Source organism: Littorina saxatilis, unplaced genomic scaffold, assembly GCF_037325665.1.
Source record: "Littorina saxatilis isolate snail1 unplaced genomic scaffold, US_GU_Lsax_2.0 scaffold_866, whole genome shotgun sequence".
Lineage (NCBI taxonomy): Eukaryota > Metazoa > Mollusca > Gastropoda > Littorinimorpha > Littorinidae > Littorina > Littorina saxatilis.
Genome location: NW_027127094.1, coordinates 1460 through 10112, shown reverse-complemented (window position 1 = coordinate 10112; position 8653 = coordinate 1460). Strand labels below are relative to the sequence as shown.

Below are 8653 nucleotides of genomic sequence, written 5' to 3'. Positions count from 1 at the left end.
GATCTCACCAGGAACCCAACCTTTACCCAGTTAATTCTACACATTAAAATTTAAATGGAAAATTACGAAACACATAAAAACATGCAACTCAATACACACTGGCAGTACTTGTTATCTACAATCAATTCAGCCTCGTAGAATGATATACGGTATACGACACGTCCTTGAAACACATAGAACAGTTCTCAAGAAAAAACATTTGCAATTTCCAGTCTTTTTTGTGTTGCAGACATGCAGTGATCACCACCACATTGACCTCCGTCCTCGTCTTCATCTTCACTCTCCGACAAGTCAATGTCGTCCTCGTCCAAGCCATTTTCTATAATAATAAAGTTATGTAGGACACATGCTGAAAAAATTAACATTGGAACTTCACGGATGTTCGTCATCTCGAGATCCTTCAGTCTGCGGAATTTTCCTTTCAACAAACCAATAGCCCGCTCCACGTCAACTCTTGTCCTTGCCTGGGCTCTGTTGTAGGCAGTTTCCACAGGGGTCAGATGGCCGTTGTCGCGGAATGGAACCAGCAGGTTCTTGCGGAGACTGAGGGTAGGCCGAGTCCCCGATCATATGGTACTCTGGAGGCAGCTTACTTGCGTCAGACTCCAACACTCCATGGAGATCTGAGTTGGGGAAAACTCGGCTGTCATGCACGGACCCAGTGTAACCCGTAAACACATCCAGAAGGAGGAGGTCTTTGTCACATACAACCTGAAACAAGTCGCGTAAATCAATATAAAAATAATCTATCAGCCTGAAACTAAAAACCAACCACAACAGAGGCTACATGTATATATCCTAATGCTTTGCTAGCCTAAACCATAAGACTGAGCTGAGCACAGCTCCTCTCTGCAGAACATGTGAATGAGGTGCCTACTGTCCCATATAATTCATTTATCATTGAGTGCATTTTCAGCGTAACCATGACAATTGACATGCATATATGAAATGATAAAGAATAATAAAAAAAATCATGTTTTTAAAGGGTAAACATCCCCATTATCACACCGAGGACTGTGTTCCGCCTTATTTCAGCCGGGCTCGTTGTTACTCCGTTTTCAGCCGGGCTCAGTGTCACGCAAACGAAAGTGTCTTCATAAAAACACAAACTATGACTTTCACACTGATTTAAGCTAAAATTGATGAATGTCAGTAGAAAGGGGAATAATTGTTTTCTTTGTAGACAGCTAAAAACGTCTTTTGCTTACCTGGTTAATTGACAATAGCCGAATGGAAGGCATACATGCAGGTTTTTTAGTGGAAAATGAAGGTTCAACGTAAATTTCTCTCAAAGATGGATTTGAACAACAAATATTCCTGTATTTTTACTATTTTGGGTAAAGCTATAATCATCTGTATCAATTGCGTGCTTCAATGCGTCCTCACTATGTCATAAGAAGCAATCAAAACAAGCAAGTGGTGTACGTTTTGTTCCGCGCTGGGCCTCCTGCATTTTTGTCTGCGTTCCGCACTGCCACTGGGCTTGCTTTTGTTCTGGGTGTCCAGCGCGGAACAAAACTCGCCTGACATGGGTTTTGGTTTTACTTTTCGTGCCTCAACGCCTTAAAGCAGGTTCGGGAAAATGCATCAGCATAACAGCAAGAAACTATAGAACAAACTTATGATACAGAAAAACCATAACATGATACCGTTGCTTATCATTTCTTGAGTTTGATCAGCTTTTTTGCCCAAAAAGCGACAACCTGCACGTATTTCAAGCTGATGGGGGTCACATAATAAACCTTGTCAGATAAAAATAACACCAATAGAGAGACAAATTACTTAGGTTAGTGCTAAAAACATCCGTTCCTGGAAATGAGTTTTTTTTTAGAAGACATAGTTTGTACTTTAGTGCAGACACTTACATTTGCGTGACAGCTCAAAACGGAGTAACAACAAGCCCGGCTGAAATAAGGCGGAACACAGTCCCCGGTGTGATTATCCATGCTTAGTCAAGAAATGCTTGAACAAATTTTTAATAAATTTGATCAGAAAGTGCTGCCTCAACTTTCACTAAAAGCGGTATATGTTCTTTTTTTCTTTCTTTATTTGGTGTTTAACGTCGTTTTCAACCATTCAAGGTTATATCGCGACGGGGAAAAGGGGGGGGGGGGGGGGAGGAAGATGGGATAGAGCCACCTGTCAATTGTTTCTTGTTCACAAAAGCACTAATTAAAAATTTGCTCCAGGGGCTTGCATAGTTGCAACGTAGTACAATATACCTTACTGGGAGAATGCAAGTTTCCAGTACAAAAGACTTAACATTTCTTACATACTGCTTGACTAAAATCTTCACAAAAATTGACTATATTCTATACAGGAAACACTTAACAAGGGTAAAAGGAGAAACAGAATCCGTTAGTCGCCTCTTACGACATGCTGGGGAGCATCGGGTAAATTCTTCCCCCTAACCCGCGGGGGGTAGTGGTATATGACATGTATAGATCTAACAACAGAAAAAGAAAAGTCAGAGAAACGAGGCGTAGGTACATTTTCATGATGGTTTTCTTGGAATTAATCCACACACCATCATAATTCAAACTTGTCTGAACTCCCAATATCGGTTTAAACATTTAATATTTCTCACGTAAACCATCACAGATACTGTCAGGCTTTTACACACAGTACAAACACCCTTTCATTGAAACACTCACCGCTTTAGAACATCCTAGGTGCTTACCGTAAAGAGCGAGCAATTTTCACACAAAAATTGTTTTGCATGGTTTATCTTACCCCGGAGCCATCGACATCGTGAACTCTGTTATTCCAGTTTCCCTTTTTGACAAAGCAGTCGTCAGGAATTTGAATGCGACTCGCTGTGAGCTTGTCTGCAATAGCACGTTATTATGTACCTCTGACTATGCACGAAACAAACGGCTGTGGTTCACAAGAACCCTCGCGATGACTTTTGACTATTCACAGGAACTGGCGAACCTTACGTGAACCTGCTTCTGGGCGTTCCTTATTTTAACTTCAAATACTTCGAGTTTTAATGATCTTGTCTTGATGAAAAAAATATTTATTTTATGATTTAAGAATGTTTGTGTAACACGCTGTCAATTTATTATTTTGATTTTAAAAGTTAGGTCTAGCGCCAAAACGCACCTCGGTCCGATTGTCTTGAAGACAATCCGCAACATTAAATCTTTGAAAATTACTCGCTCAGCCTCTTTACGTAAGGCACCTAGGATGTTCCCTTTGGTGAGCGTTCATAATGAAGGTTGTTTATACTGTGTGTAAAAGCCTGACAGTATCTGTGATGGTTTACGGGAGGCGCACTGTGCCGTTAAATACTTGTCTTTAAATTCAAAGATTCAAATAGTGACTTAAAATTACAGTAGATTCCAATTATGAAATGACACTGCCAGTGTTACTCCAGTATTTCAATAGGGAATAAATACACAGGCACCATAATGGTCAGGTCCTCCAACCTTTCAGTTCTGCCAACGTTAACAATCCACCTATCTGAAACAGAAAGTGATCAAATCTGTTACCTGGAGATGCATCGCTGGGAAACCTTTACGGCAGATGTACGCATCCCTGGTTCCTGGTATCTTTATGTAGGTCCCATCAATCGCTCCAACTACGCCCGGGAAGCCAGCTCTGGCTGCCCATTTCCCAGCTAATCGAGCCAGGTCACATTTTGGTGGCCACTGGATGACATCTCCTGTAAAGAACAGAAAATTGCATTAAAATATGCTGATCACAGTGTTAATTTTATTCAAAATCATCTGACAGTTTACCCATGTCTGTACTATTTACAATTAAAGTTACAGGTCTCCCAGTCCCAGCCACACGCCGGGGAAAGTGTTACGACAGAAAAAATCGCCGTTTGTTACGATAGCATTCTGCAGTCCCATAGTCAGCAAGGTTTCGAGCCCGAAAGGTGTGTAACTTCCAAACTAATAATTATTGCGGCGTAATTATCGAAGCCAGCAAAAGATTAACATGTTATCGATTTAATTTTTGAGGCTTCTGTTTTAGATTTGTGACAGCGTCGTATTTGCTGAAATTGTTCGATTTGGGGATTTCTTTTTAAATGGTGGAGATTACAAGAGGCTTGAAGCAACAACGGTCATTCGATCAGGTAATGTGATGTATCATAACTGAAATGCATCAATAGCAGTGTCCCAATATGCAAGTGTGTTTGTGTCATCGGCTGAGGAAAAGAGCATGTGTATTTTTTTGGTACGCGTCGCCGTGCTAGCAGTTACGACTGCCAGCGATGCATTGATACGGCCGCCCCACTTTTCTGTTACGACCGCCGACTGTTTCGGCTACGGCAGCCGGCACTCATTTTATTCGTTTAATAATGTTATTGCCAAAGTTTCTGACAGTTTGCAAACAAATATGAACGGGTTTCACTGCACATCGGTTGTGCACCGTCGTGTTATCAGGAATTTTGATTCCCTGCCCTCTTTTATTTAATATCGCATTCGTCACAGTTTATATCTAGAGTTGTTCTACTTCCAGTTAAGCGTGCACATAGTTTCAACGGGCATGTACATGACAAGTTCAAATGTCAATTGTCAAAAGCAGTCGCTGAAAATCCAACTCGGTCTAAAAGACGGACACAAAGGAATCCCACTCACCAATTACTCGGGTGAGTCAGGGGGGAGATTGGGGTGGGGTGGGGGTTGGTTGATAACTAGGAGTCAAATTCAGATTAAAAAAAAAGATTTGAACTGGGTATGCATTACTGTTAATATTTTTGAAGAAAAAAAATGCCTCTCTACAAAACTTTGATTGTAATTAGTTACCTTGATGTGTCTATGAGTATGAGACACTGAAACGCCTAAATATCTTTCTTACCTGCACAATCTGTATATCCAGGACTGTCCCCAGTCCCTGTTCGATGAGAGTGTATGTGCCATATTTGGCACAGTGTCCTGGGCTATCTGACCGCCCATCACCAATCAGCTCTAGACTTCTTCTCTCGTCCTGAAGCTGCGAGATGAGCTCTGACTGCTCCGTTTCCATTTTCTTTCCACTGTAGGAAAAATGAAGTGCCGCTGATGCCAGAAGAACGTGCTCTCCGAAATGTAACGCACATTGAGCAGGTAAAACAGCCGGAGAATTTTTGTCGGGCTGCAGCCAGAGAGCACAACAGCTGATGACAGGAGCAGGTTCCCGCAGGGCATCTGCTTTATGTACGGTTGGCTGGTCCACTCTCTGAAGAAACAGCACTTGGAGCAGTCTTGTCGGACGTGGATGCAAGATCCCACTGTCTTCGATATGAAGGCCTTCGCAGGGTGAGAGCATCGAGGACAACTCTCTAACAGCTGCATCAAGTTTGCCTGGAAGACAATGTACTTGTCTTCCAGGTCGGGGCTGGGTCTCGGCTCAGGAGCATTCCTAAAACACACAGGTTATACACTTTCTTAGCACATAAAGGGTTACTATGGAAACTACATGTGCCATACACAAGTACAAATTGTTTCACTGCTAGTGCTATGGATATAATTACTACATGTTATACATGTCGCAATGACAGTGAAATCCAGTATAAAAAAAAAATTTAAGATGAAATCAGCTTCTTACTTGTGATGAGAAATTAAGCTAAATAATGTCACAACAAAAATGTTTATTGACATGTTTTTGGTGTTTTTCCCCCATTTAATAGACAAAAAGGGGTTATGGCCAGTGAGATAGAGACCAGAGATAGAAAGACAAAAACAAAGGACACAATGATAGCAGCTAAAATATAGCTGACTGTCACCCAAAGTAACCCTTGACTTCTGTCTTACTTTTTAAAATGTAGAGAAGTAGATGTCTATTGAAAACTTACAAGAACTGCGGATCTTCTGGTTCACCTCCACCCTCGTCAGCAGGCTCGTCCTCTTCCGCAGCTGCAGCGCGCTGTCGTTCGCCTTTTTGTTCTTCCTTCCCCACACTCTCATCTGTTCCCACACTTTAGGGTTAGAACCGCATTGCGTTTTAGAGGTGGGGCGTTGATCAGATTGCATTGGACGCTGACATCCTTGGTTTCGACAATGGCAGAAACATCTGAAGAACAAATGACATTGCTGATAATTGATAATTACAAAACAATGTACATTTCACTTCAATAACCGGAACAATGACAAGTTAATTTTAGTTTATTTATATTACTGTAACAAGCTGACTACTGATATTCATTTACAATACCATATAATCATACCTGTAAACTTAAATTAGGAACAGATTTTTGAATGTTGCATTTCTGCTGCAAAAGTAAACAGGAGTGAAGCGTGCAGTATGTATAATAGTATATCAGACCAATTATATAATGGCAAACTTTAAAACAACTCAAAAGAATATAAACGATAAAAAGACTGTTAATCTGAAAAGCTCACATTTATGTTTCCCTCCCAGTTTGATGTGCACTTGCACATGTATGCTTGGATGCTGATGACGTGGCTGGTGGTACTTCTGGTTGTAGTTGATTCCCACGTTCCTGTTCATCCTCCTCTTGTAGCTGTAAAGCCTCCACATTGTCTTCGTCATCCAGTTCGATATTCAGCGGGCAGTTGAAGTTTTGCTGCTGTAAAAGTAACAAATTGCATACTTATAAAACATCTAGCGAATACAAACAGCTCTTGATTTCCTTTTAATTTTACCGTACCCAACCAATTTTTACCAAGCCTATTTCAATTCTCACTGCCAATGCTAATTGCTATGGAATACGTGTGACTGTGAGTGTCAATTACTGTAATTTTATAATGAAGTGGATTCACAGCGCGCGGCACGACGCGCAATGTATTCTGCCGATACATTTCCTTCACAATCGCAAAGTTTACAACAGCTACATCTATCTGATCTATTTGAGAAATAAAACTGTCAATAAAACGAAAAACAGAGCTCCATTCTCTCTCTCTCACTCTTTCAACTGAATTCACCATATATCGCTGCGCCGATGTAAAAACGTGCCTACCTCTGCTGAACAATCCTTCTCATTGCTGTCAATGCGCATGCGCCAATCTTGGACTTACAAAATGCGACCCTTTGACCGATCGAACCATGGGTTAGGGTTTGGGTTAGGATTAGGGTAAGGGTTAGGTTTAGGGTTAGGTTGTTCACGACCTGATTAATCTCCCCATGTTAGCGCATGCGCATTGACCGCAATGAGAAGGATTGTTCAGGCAGAGTTTTCAGTTCCTGACACAGGCCTTGAATACTTGGCAGTCATATCACTACATGTCATTGCAATGGCTTCTACTACATGGAAAGGAGCTGAGTTTTTAAAAAATTATCCGAGTACAGTGCCGCGGAACTGTTAATCGGTGTCACACCAGTTAACTCTTCAGCAGCCATTTTGGAATTTGCGCATGCGCAGATCGTTTTTTCAGTGGGTTTTTTTTCGCTTGATTTGAACGCATATATATATATTCAGTCTGCAAAAAGTGCAATTTTGTAATCTTGCAGCCCTGAAGTAGCTTTTGAGTGTCCAAAGAAAGAGTGTAAAATGTTGCTGATAATCATGCATGTACAAAAATAAAGCGCGTCAACAATCTGCGCTCTGGGAATCGCTGCGCTGCGCTGCACAACGCGCCGCGCTCTGTGAATAGCCGCGCTGCACAGCGCGCCGCGCTCTGTGAATCGCTTGCCATTTTATAATCCCCGATTTCCTTTTATCTTCTTTAACCAAAGTTCACCTAGCCTACATCAATTCTAATAAACATATATCACATATGTTCTGAAAAAGAGTGGCACTGGCACAAATTGACAAAACATATGGGGATCTAAATCAAACCAAAGCCGAACATCTGATGGGACAATGTGATACTGAACAGCTGACTGGCAATGGCATGGTGACTTGTTTGAATCTGAATCTGATGCCTGTGTATGGATAAACTGATTTGCAGAAAATTTTCCTTACATGAATGTATCACATCTACTGATCTAGATGAAAACTGTATTTCCTGTCACTCACTCACTGTGTCAGGTCACTCCCTGTCAGAGGAAAGTTATTCATCTAATTTCTAAAGTTTGAAAATCTTATCAGACTTACTCGTGTTGCGAATAAAAACAAAGTATTTAGCCTACACCTGAGAGCATTTTTGGAACAAACAGTGTAGAGTCAATATAGGGAGGACAGAGGACAGAGGAAATTATAAGGCGACATCATAAGTTCTACCTACCTCGCAGTTCGTCGACGACACACGGTCTTCGAGTCACTTTCAAAGTGACTTTTGAGTTTTGTTTCTCCCTTGGGTGCCCCGACATTTTTTGACGCAGAGCTTTCTTCTTCTTCTTCTTCTTCTTTCTTGATGTGGACTGGGTTCATCCGAACGTATGTAGTCCAGCGGCGGAGTACTGAGTAATTGGTTACTGGTGGTGGGTTACTTTGCTGGACGAATGGTCGGTTACTGCTCCGGTTTTAAGTTTAAGAGTGTTTGAAAATCCCATTTCCACTTTATGTGATTGACAAATAAAAGTTGTCCTCTTCAAAGTTCGAAGTGTGCACACAGGTCGCGGTGTTGCTTTTCCGGCTTTCGACGTCACAAAAGCTGTCTGACTAATTACTACGCGACCGCACGCGACCACACGCGACCTTGCACTACCTTGCGCGACCTCAAACTAAAGCATGTACATGTAATATTTTATATATATAGTATCTTCACAACATTATCTGACTTTATACCAAGTTTTAAGTCAAAGAAATTATCAAAAC

At 41.3% G+C, this 8653-nt stretch overlaps 1 long non-coding RNA gene across 2 annotated transcripts; it reads right to left on the bottom strand.

Moving 5' to 3' along the window:
• Positions 1-573: 573 nt before the first annotated feature.
• On the bottom strand, positions 574-8174 carry LOC138955567 (uncharacterized). Of its 2 annotated transcripts, XR_011452275.1 has the most exons (6): positions 8121-8174; positions 6336-6523; positions 5789-6006; positions 4813-5355; positions 3495-3667; positions 574-711 (listed from the first exon to the last, which is right to left on the bottom strand). It is a non-coding gene; the product is annotated as an uncharacterized lncRNA (long non-coding RNA). The 2 variants fall into 2 exon arrangements; XR_011452274.1 differs by lacking the exon at positions 8121-8174 and having other exon boundaries at positions 6336-6892.
• Positions 8175-8653: the final 479 nt, after the last annotated feature.